General features: G+C 36.4%; 1 long non-coding RNA gene across 1 annotated transcript; it reads right to left on the bottom strand.

Annotated features, from left to right (window-relative positions):
• Positions 1 to 5,399: 5,399 nt before the first annotated feature.
• On the bottom strand, positions 5,400 to 6,526 carry LOC143453448 (uncharacterized). The gene is made up of 3 exons (XR_013115189.1): positions 5,890 to 6,526; positions 5,744 to 5,807; positions 5,400 to 5,655 (listed from the first exon to the last, which is right to left on the bottom strand). It is a non-coding gene; the product is annotated as an uncharacterized LOC143453448 (long non-coding RNA).
• Positions 6,527 to 12,032: the final 5,506 nt, after the last annotated feature.

The following is a 12,032-nucleotide window of genomic DNA, read 5'->3' on the forward strand; positions in this document are numbered from 1 at the left end:
TCCCTAAAAGTGAGAGCGCTGCTTATCCATGCAATGCCGTAATTTTATGAACTTTGTTACTAGGTGCAAGGTTAAACAAGGTCGAAACAACTTAAAAGTAATCCTGTGTAAGTACAATAGGCAGACATTTAATACAAATTTCGTTACCCTAATTACTTTCCTCGAAATATAAAGACCTTTTTTTAACAATCAGGGAATGCTAACGTGCACAAGTGCTACGATTCTTTGATTTATTTTTCACATAAAAACACGGCATTTATGCCAACAATCACAACGAATATGTTCAAGATAACCTTAATTTAAGCTAAAATATGTGGTTCCTAACTATATAATAACAAATGTTATGCACTTTGTTAGAACAAATTCAAACAGAATTACAATCAAACAATCCCACTAATATCGATTATTTGAGGAATTAAAATTTTACTGTTCAACTTGTAAAATGGAAAATCCTGTATACTTACAACATGTAAATATTTAATTTCAAACAGTTCACTTTTTGCAATGCTGTAAGCATTTAATACCTCGTCCTCTGGAATCACTACATACTTTCTAACAAGAGACACGTACATAGTTTCACACAACATTACCAATTCTAGTCTCCCAAAATCAGGAAGACCATCTTGAACATATGTAGCAACAAAACACCGAATGTTACATTATGTACCGTAAATTTCTATCCATCGAAAGTACGAACGATTGTGTGGCATGACGCTGAAAAAAGTCAACACATCGGCAGAAAAATTGTTAAACAGATGAACTTTTGGTCCCAGAGTATACTTGGACGCAAATAAATTTTCGTCTTGCAACAACATACAGAGGTGGCGTTGGTGCTTTTCTGCCAAAAACTTTTGAGTGTTTTTGAATGAGGTTCTGCAAGTTAAAGACTTGAAAAGAGAGTGCTTCGCTTCAAACCACCGAAAGAGCTTTTTTTCGTTTACATTATAACCTAGAAAGTAAAGGAATTGTGGAGCAGCAACTGACAAGGGAATCCTGAGCATGGCAGAGGTAAGAAATTGAAGCTGCGTGAGGCCATTTGCTTTAAACGTTGATATAACCCTATGGCAGAATACGTTTTTATATTTATTGTAGTTCAGGTACTTGCTTATCTACTGTGTCTACCTAACCATGAGGTCTGAGAACACGACAGGGTAACGCAGCAAGAACGCGTAAGAAAATCGTGGCCTCATCCGGATCCTGTAAAACCCACCCAGCGCCACAGACATCGTCATTGACTCGAGAGTTTTACGTAGTTTTAATTCAGTAGTTTAATAGTACTGGTTTGCTGCCATGCTGGCGATGTAAGTTTGAATTTATTTCAACTTTTATCCATTGTTCTCCATTCTCTTTTGTCCAAATTGACGATATTTGTTTGAATCTGTTTCACGACTTTTCTCCATTGATGGCTGCCGGTCGACAGGATTGGAATCCGGTTGTTATTGTTGGAAAACAGCTTTTTTAACGCTTTTCCTTGGTTGGATTGTACCTTGGTCGCCTTTGGCAGGTTTATGTTGTTTTGTTGACTATACCTTGTGGAAAGGTGAGAGTTGGAGTACGCTTCCTTTGTTAATTGGCAAACAGACGTTCGCATGTTTTTTGTAGCTACCTAGTGCAGTGTATATCGTCTTGGTTGGAAACCTTTAAGTATGCCTACCAATGAAGACGATTACCTTTGATTTTTTTTGCTTCTTGTCCTTTTTTTGTTGGAGTAAAGGATCATCTCCTGATCAGTGAGCACAGCCCAGTTGTACCAGTCCTTGTCATCTAAGCCAATAGGATCAGGTTTATTTGTGTTAGCCTGGTGGCGTTATCAAGATGTTTCTTGTCTAGCATTAAGCTTTCCAACATCACTTACTTGAAAACAGAGGTAGTTATAAGGATGGTGTATTCTATATCTGACATCTGCTTAACGAAGATGGCTCGTGATAATAAATTACTTTATAACACGTTGTCTCTTTGCTTTATTGCATTTATGTTGCCCATGCACTTTAAATTGTAATTTGATTTTTATGTAGTCTACACAATTTTGTGAACTCGTGTCATGCCATATATTCTGGTGACTCCGACGACAAGTTGTTGAAGATGTCCTATCTCCAAGATATGCAAAACAACTTTTCAATTTTATCTCAAGGCCACGCCCAGGTTGCTCTTTCGCCGCTTGCCCTGGCCATAATTTTACCTGTGATTTGGCTTTTCGCGTGTCTGAGCCACCTCGGGCTGATATAGATCTTGAAATCCTTTTGTTTGGTTTCTGCGGTGATTCCTTGCTTGATTTGCCGCAAAATTTAATTCACCCTCCTACACAGCGTCACTCTGTCCAGTTTTCATCCGAGAACCCGTTTCTTCTAGACGTTCAGTTCAACCCACTCAGTCATTTTCCGGAAACCAAAACCGTGAAACTCCCGTCGTTCTGACCAGAGCGCTTTCATTTCTTCTCCTTCGAAGAAATTTGCTGAAAACGAAGGTCATTTGCAAGATATTTCATCCTAGATACAGCATCTTGGATTTTTGTCCTATGTCGGTAGGCTTTTAGCTTTGAAACGCCTGATTTTCGATGGAATATTTTTAAAGCGGTAACACGGTGATTGTGACGAACAGCGCACGCAAAGCGTCGTTCAACAAGATGACAGTGGCTACACTACATTCAATCAAGATAACTGTAAAAGCATAAGCTATCATGCTATTTTAAGTAAAGTTCGTCCATTTAAATGCAGTTACTAATGTAGGCCTAATGTTCATTTTGTTTTTGAGTGTTTTCATTTTTAATTACAACTGTTACAACATAAGGTGTTACAACTTTACATTGGTTTACTTTACATTGCTGTTTCAGAGTGTAAAGCGTAGACATCTTACATTGCGGGATCACTCCTTATGCAAGTGATTTTGTTGGGTTTTGGTAAATATAAATGCCATTGTAGTTGTCTGAACAATCGTAATTCTCTCCATGGAGCAGAAATATTGATGAAAGGGAGCTAAGAACGGTGCAAAAATTCAACATCTATCAAGTTGAAAACTAAAGAAATTTTTAAAAAGTAATGAAATTGTTAAGTCGAAGTTTTTAAAAGGTATTTGTTGTCTGATTCAGAATTTTTAGGGGTGGTCCTAAACGTTTGACCGCGAATGTACAGTAAGATTTAGGTTAGATTCGTTAGAAGGTAGATTTAGGTTAGGCTTATTATGTTTTAAATCTAAGTTTATAGGTTAACAAGAATCTGTGAAAAAGAGCAAAGCTTCGAACACACGATTTTTTCCGATGAAATAGCGGCAGCCAAGCTTTTTTCACAAAGGGCCAGATAATTTAATCAGAGAACTGACGATCGCGCGCCGGACTCCAATAAGCAGACAGACTCCAATAAGGCAGACTCCAATAAGCCATTGGCAGATGATGATGATGATTATGATGATGATGTGACGTTTTAGCGCTGAGGCAAAGTTAAATCGTGGAGCTCCATTGACACCACGTCATAGTTATTCTGAAACAGCGGCGTAACCTAGGTTTTAGCCGCCCTGCGCTAAAGCAAAACATATCGCCCCATTCCCGAAGCCATATTTTGAATTTCGTAGAAAGTTGAAAGCTTTTAAAGGCTGGTTGACCATCAAGGCCAAAACGCGAGGGACGCAAATTTTTTTATTTTTACACCTAACATAGGCCTAAAAGGAAGAAGCTTTGGTCGATACTTCCGCTCCGCAATGGATGTCTTTGGAGTTCTCATACTGAAAGAGGAAATTTTTGAGATCTTACAAAAACAAACGTATCAATTATTATGCATCCAGGACCCGCCGAGTTTCGCTTTTCACCTTAACTGGCCATCATGAAAAGGTCGGGATATAACTGCCAGTTTTTCGCTGCGCAAGAGAATCAACTTTCCTGGAGAGTTTTCAATTGCACCTCAATAGGTTTATTTCAAGTGCGTGTGCTCGCTAATGTTGCACGAAATTATAAATAATTACGCAACCAACGTAACCACGTAACGGAGCTCCTGTTACAAACGTTTGGTACAAATTACGTTATTTCGCAAACTACTTTTTGGTACATTCTATGCACACAAACCATCGATAGCTTTTATCTGTTTGCATTCTCTGCGTAAATGCGATTGAAATGCGACATCTGCACTCGGTTCTTTGCCCACTTTGCCGTTTTTTCAAAGCCGGGCAATAGCAGAAAACAATGTTGGTGATGTTTCGTCATAACCGTCCTTTGATAACTATTGATACAACCATAAACCGAGTATGAAAGTATGGCAGTGACCCTGATAAGCTGTTAAAGTGATATCAGACTGCACAAAGCCCACGACAAATATCGCTTTCACGTCTCATGCAAAAGTAGATCACACACGACATCGACAAACTTACGAGTCTCGATACAATGATGTCAGCTTAAAAACAAAGCCTTTATATCGAACCTCTAAAACAAGGTTCTGACGTGCTGCTGTGCATTGTGTTGCGTATTAAGTTGTATCCTTTTCACCGTTTTGTTGTTGAATTAGTCTCAAAGGTATAATTTTTAGTCACTACATAAAATGATGTTCTTACAGCAGTCCATAAACCTAGCGTTGCTTGTGCAAAAAAAGAGCGATCGAAGAGCGAATAATCCCTAAAAGGGAGCGCGGGCGTGGTTCCGTTCCGACGTTGACAAAAGAGCTTTTGCTAGCTCAAACCAAATAAACTGCTTAACCTCTCGAGATCGTTCCTAAAGAATAGGAGCGATCTCGAAAACTCGTGCCTTAATATGAGAGTAATAGAGCATACAGTTCATCTCGAGTCGTTAAGCAGTTTATGAAGCGTAACAAGGAAAAATTTTTCACTCCCCGCATTTTGATAGGAGCATACAGTGGGCAGACGCTGGTATTTTAAAGCGGGCTTTAAAACAATTTTCCCCGCTCCTCAACGCAATTCAAAATACGTCACTGCTTGCTAACCTGGTTGTCATAAAAACGGGGTGTAAGCAAAGACGCAGTTTCTTTCCGCATCTCAGGAACGCATAACAGCGACTGTTTTCGTAAATTTCCAGCCGAACAACTCGTAGCGAAAGTTGCAGCAGGAAGCTTATCCCCTGATATAACTCTGTGTGTTTGATGTCTTGCCCCAACTACACGACGTGCTGTTATTATTATTACTGCTGTTATTTGTCTGCGTCAAGTTGATATAAATTTTGGTAGCTTATAGTTCTGTTAATCATTGGTTACAAGGTAGAGGCAGCATTCGAGGCGGATGCTTTAGCCTACAAGCCATAGCACCAGTCTCATTAGATTTGCGCAGATATAAGCAATTTAGAGCTGAACTCTACAAAGCAATTAGCGATGATAAAAACCTACTTTTAACGCTTAGGCAGAAATATGATGCTAAAAATATGACACAAAACCAATTTCTGTCTTACAACAAATTTTATTTCCACAAAACTCACTCTGGATATTTCAAATCACAAAAATCAGCAAATCTAAATATTACAGCAAATTCACCATTTAACATAATGCAGTGAATGTTTATTTGAATAAACATGTCCAACAATTATAATTATGACATCACTATTAGTTTATGTACAAATATAAATCAATTTTATCAATGAATTGGTAAATCTGTAGATGGCGCATCTGGTTGAGCAATCGCTCGATGTCGCAGAAGTCCGCGGTTCGAATCCCGGTCACGACGCAATTCCTTTTAAACAAGTAAATATATGTGAGGATGGAATTTTTATAAATTTGAGTAAATAATGAATTTCGGTTTAAAAATGAAACCTACTTACCATTATTACGTCAGCAGTAATTGCGCGGAGTGAGTATGGCGTCACCAACACGAACTCGCAACCGCTATAAATTAAAAATTTTGTTAAAAATTAAATTTCTGTGCAAAGTTCAAGTTGACACAAACATGACAAGATATAAAGAATACCGAGCCATGAAGCTGGTCAAGGACGAGTTGAATTTTTTGTTTCTCGCTCGAATTTGCGATTCTTCCATCTCCGAAGCAACCTTCCATGACCAGATCTTCTTCAATTTTAGTGAAAAATTCTGGTCCTGGAATGTCTTTGATTATGTTGTATCTGATGTACAACACTTTTACCTGCAGATGAAATGTTTGTAAACTACAACCTGGTGTATTGATGAAGCTAATATATAACTACATACAAGTTAATATTACCATTAATTGGTTAATAACTAACCAGCACCACGTGGTCAGATTTAGGCCTAGCCTAATGGTCCAACACAAACTCTTGGTTTTTGAATTAAATAGAAATAATTTTGAGCGGCCAATTTAAAACCGGTATCGAGTATTAGTTGAAGAAACAAATCCTGATAATAAATTTGCAAAAATATTTTCAGTTTTAAAAAAATTGAAACTTTTCAGTTGACCCAAAAATTAACCGGTACATGCCAGGCTAAAACTGATCCAACAAAATTTTGTCATTTTTTCGTTAAAAAGAAGGAATTTTAAGCGACCAAGTTTATCGCAGATTCCACATTCCTTGTAGATTCAAGTAATCACTAAACCGTCGCAAAATTATTCTGCAATTTTATATAAATTAGCACAAAATATCCGACCTACACTGCCCAGTAATCTCAACAAACTGCCTTGAAAAATATCTTCGTACTAGCCATAATGACGTCATAGGCAAAAATATAAACAATTGATTATGACGTCATATGCTGTTCTAAGCAAACGATAAAAAGTTGAATAAATCGTCAAACCTTTCCAGGCATCTCAGAGATCGCCGAAATTAATCTTTCCACATCACCAGGGGAGAAGCAGAATTTCAGATCAAGCTCCTTTAACTCCTTTCGTTGTTTCCTTAATACGTCACAAAAGATCGCGGCTTCCGATGATGACAATTTCAATCGATACAGATTCATCTCTGTTGGAAAGTGCAGTGACGCCATATTGAAGAGTTCCATGTCGCTGGATTCGTTTAATTCGCATAAAAGCGAAATATATCTGCGTTTGTTGTCAACTAAACAATCATAATAGTTAATTATTTACCGGTTGTAGTTCGCCGCGTTATAGAAATAAATTTAAGACGGAAATTTTTCATGTTTAAGCAACAAAGTCAAGTTGAAAGCGAAAACTTATTTTTCTTTAAATTATCTGTTTGGGACGAATTAAAAAAAGAAGCAGTCATTTTAAACTGAAGATAAACTTAATACAACAACCAGAATTGATCTAAATGACATTTGGCCTATTTAGCCGGCAAATATTTTCACCAGAATTACTGGCAGCCTACTAAGCTAGGCTCTGTACACTAGCACTGGCAATATGTTTGCAATAGACATGTAAATTACAAAACTTACTTTTACTTGGCCTAGTAGGCTGTTGTATTAATCTCCCAGTGATTATGTGGAAATATTTCCCGGCTAAATAGGCCACATGTCATTTCAATCAAGTTTCACAAAATATTATCACACAAATATTTTCACAGCATCACCAGTCTGCCAGCAGCCTTACTGTACTAGGCCAAGTAAAGGTAAGTTTTGAAATTCAACGTAAATGTGTGTTCTGCTGCACATAATGCATGTCTATGGCAAATAATACATAACATGCACATGCAGTTTATTCAATTATTTGCAGATTTAGGACAAAGTCAGAAAATAAACTTACGTGACCAATCGCTGAGCTGCAGTTTCTCAAATCGTACCAGCTGTGACTTTAGTGCTTCTATCCAAATCCTCCTCTTCTCGGCAACATCTGGAAATAAATAGTTATCAAGCTTAATACTGACAGGTGACAAATATAGTCTAGGCCTAGACGAAATGGCTTGCAATAAAATGTAGGCTAGAATGCAGTGAATTGTACTAATTTTAATTATCGCACATTTTTTGCATATGCTTGCTGTATACCACCAAATTTTCAATTTTCTGACTGACTGGCTGCCATTTACTAAAGTTGCATTTTTGGTTTACCAAACTGTGCGAATGGCTGCTCATAAAACAGACAATTATTTTATCGTTTTGATGCTGATTACTACAGTTTGAAAACACTATTTTCATCCAAATTTGATAAACAGTAGTCTTCGAAATAGGCACAGTATATATATTGCTAAAAGCAAAAAAATGGGTTGCAGTAATATTTTCAGACTGCATGTTAAGAGCAGTTGCTAGAGCATCTTTTATTTTATAACGGTTATATATAACAAATACAACGCATTGTTCTAAATAATAAGCAAACTGTGCATGAGACTGTTTTAATATAAACTACATGAATCACGAACTGTCAGAGGTGGGCAGTCAGTACTTTGAAAGTACCGTCGGTAACGGTATCGGTACTTGGCAATAAAGGTTCCAACGGTTCCGGATTTGGTAATATTTCAAAAAAGTAGTCAGGTACTTTGCCAGTAGTCGGTACCGGTACAGTGGATCATGTTACAAGTGCAACTTTTGCTGATATTATGGCCCCGTTAAAGGTTACTTCAGGCCAAAAATATGTGAACTGACTCTATACCGCTTTATTAGACATTCGTAGATTAAAAAATTAGACTTTATTAGACATTCATTAGACATTGTGTTAAGAGCAGTTGTTAGAGGATCTTTTATTTTATAACGGTTATATGTAACAAATACAACGCATTGTTCTAAATAATAAGCAAACTGTGCATGAGACTGTTTTATTATAAACTACATGGATCACGCACTGTCAGGGGTGGGCAGTCAGTACGTAGAAAGTACCGTCGGTAACGGTACTTGGCAAAAAATATACCAACGGTTCCGGTATTTGGTACTATTTCAAAAAAGTAGTTCAGTACTTTGCCAGTACTGGGTACCAAACTACTTTTCGTACAGTGGATTATGTTACAAGTGCAATTTTTGCTGATACTATGGCCCGCTAAAGGTTACTTCAGGTCAAAAACAATGTGAACTGACTCTATACGACTTTATTAGACATTTGTAGATTAAAAAAGAGCAAAAAACACTAAAATTGAAATCAAGTTTCAATTAAAATGAAATTTTAAAAAGCAAACTTCTGAAAACCTTGAAGTAATCATTTTAAAAGTACCAACCACTGGAGTAGTACCAACTTACCAACTAAGAAGTACCAACTTATATTTCTCGAAAAAAGTAATTCAGTGCAGGGAATCTGTACTGTTCTCTTAAAGTACCGATGGTATCGGTACTGAATAAAGTACCGCAATAAAATAATTTGGTACTATAGTACTACTGTACTGCTCACCTCTGAGAACTGTACTAAGTCTTGCTTAATAACCGATGTTTGATTGGTGGGGAATGATCTCTGAGGTCGTGTAAAAACTATCTTCTAATACCATATTAGTAAAGAGAAATGAGTGAAATTATTACACTGCATGTTAATTCAGTAGACTTCGCTTATTATGACTCTCTTTGGACCAAACCATTTTGGTCACAATATCGGAATAGTCATAATAACCACAGCTGCAAGCCTGATACAGCACCACACACTAAGCAGTATCGACACAGTCGGAAACAAATTGACTAAACTTTCTAAAATCTCATACATTTCTTACATGATGCGAAATAAAACTCACATAGCACAGTCATTCCTGTCACATTGCATAATTGACAAAGAAACATTGTGGGAATAAAATTGAAAATGTGATCGTAATACTCAAACACTGGTCATAATAAACAGTGACATTTGTATGGCAAACATTGGGACTATATCAACATGGTCATATTAAGCCGACTTTATTGCATATAAATGTGTAGCACACCATATGGTGGCTATCATTTTTTACAGGAGTTGGTAGGGGCGACCAGTGTAAAATAGCATAACTTTTAGCCTAAACCATATTTCAGCTATATTATTTTCTGTTGGCCGAGACACCAAACAGAAACAGGTTTTGCTTGCTTTCGTAGTAGTGGTGTAATTGCTTTTGTAATAATAAGTAGAGGAGTACTAAATCATGTTTATGACTATCAAAATCAAATTTTTGGAAAAACAATCAACACATTGCGACCAAACCATGTATTATAGTATTATAAACATTTGTATTATACAGATGACTGTAACTGTGCTTATGCTCCAAATTAGTTTATTCTAATTTTATGCTAGTATGTTTAGTTGTGATTTTCAGTGTCAAAATACTTGTATATAGCAAAATGGCAATATAATTGATTTCCAGCTGTGACGCAAAAACTTGTAAATTAGCAAGTATATTGCAATACATTTTCTCTGTTTTAAATTTAATGAAATTTGTATTCTTAGAATGACAACTCATGTGCAAAACAGCCACTGATGTATTCTTCCACCACCTGCACTCAACCTCAAAAACATGCGCAACAAACACGATGTCTATCGTAAGGAGCAACAATACCACAAACATCACATACAGTTGTTTGACGTGAACGCCACCTTGTGCTGCTTGCAACATGCTATCAAACTGCAACAGACCTGAGTGAACTTTATGTCAAACCAAAACTGATGAAAATCAATGAAAAGCCTTATTTAAGTACTGGCTTATAACAGCAGTTACAATAATGAAACTGATCAATAGTCAACCCAAAAGTCAATCACTGACTCTTACTCCAGCAACAACTACAGACTATCAGCAGTGATCACATGATTTGGCAATGGACATTATTTATATTACTGTAACAATGTTCATCATTATTCCTTAAAACAGAGTAAACATTGTATACTGTGCTGCATTTGCCACAATGAGACACTGACAAAAGAAACATTTCAGACAACTTATATATGTAAATTTATTGTCAGGGCTGGTCTTAGGCCATTGCCAGTGATTTAACCAACTTGAGCCCCATGCTGCTTGGTATCGAAACAGAAATAGCATTTCTTTGTGCAAATCACAGTGTTCACAATTTGTTCTCGAATCGAATTATCAATATTTTTTTTAAACTTTTTCTCGAAAGAGAATGTGAACTTGGTGAAAACATATCACAAAGCAAGAGATTTGATGGGAGCTGATTTGCAAAGAGTTTATATTTGGTTAACGTTGTTATGAATATTGATACATTGGCAAAATGCCCACTATCAGTTCTTGCATTGCGCTCGTGTTTAGTAAGGCCTGTTATGTATAGTGTACAACACAAAAATGACAATTTATAGACTGGCTGTGTTGAATGAAGTGGAAATCACAATGCACAAATTACAGTTAATGCCACGGCACTTACAAACAATGTGCGAAAATAAATGTACCCAATATTGAGCTTTATACCATTCAAATAGAAATTGTAATACAGTTAAAGCTCATTAACTTGACTTCATTTGAATGGAAATTCAAACAATTTAAGGCAACTTAACCTAATAAAATGCATGTAAACTACTAGTAGTGACAAGTGTTCTTTTTGTTTTCCAGAGCATAGTTAGCACTAGTTATCTCAAAATTAGTGAAAAAATCGTTATTAATAGAAATAAACACCATAGTGATTTAATGATTTGATTCAATATTGGGTTAATATAGGCTAGAAGTTTCGCCTGTTCATCTAAACTTGTCTAACTCAATGCCTCTTCAACTCAAACATATGATTTTAACTTTAGCGTATCACATTTAACAACTTCAGCTGAAGGTTATACTCAATATATGCAACAACAAATGGAAACAACTGTTATGTGAACAATTTAAGAAACTAAACTAAGTGAGACCAAAGCAGTTGTAGAGCTCCACAAGGCTAGTGCACTAAGCCAAGCATATCAGACTTAAACAGATAGAGCAGTAGCACAGCAACAAACATGAGTTATATATCTAATAACATCATCTTGCTGTGTAATACTTCCTAAAGAACAAATCTCACTCAGAAGTTTCGCCTGTTCATCTAAAGTTGTCTAACTCAATACCTTTTCAACTCAAAGATATGATTTTAACTTTATCGTATCACATAAATTTAAGAACTTCAGCTGAAGGTTATACTCAAAATATGCAACAACAAATGGAAACAACTGTTATGTGAACAATTTAAGAAACTGAACTAAGCGAGACAAAAGCAGTTCTAGAGCTCCACAAGGCTAGTGTACAAAGCCAAGAATATCAGAGTTAAACAGATATATTAGTAGCACAGCAACAAACATGGGTGATAAATCTGATAACATCATCATGTTGTGTAATACTTCTA

The sequence above is a fragment of the Clavelina lepadiformis genome, chromosome 4 (genome assembly GCF_947623445.1).
Source record: "Clavelina lepadiformis chromosome 4, kaClaLepa1.1, whole genome shotgun sequence".
NCBI classification, from domain to species: Eukaryota; Metazoa; Chordata; class Ascidiacea; order Aplousobranchia; family Clavelinidae; genus Clavelina; species Clavelina lepadiformis.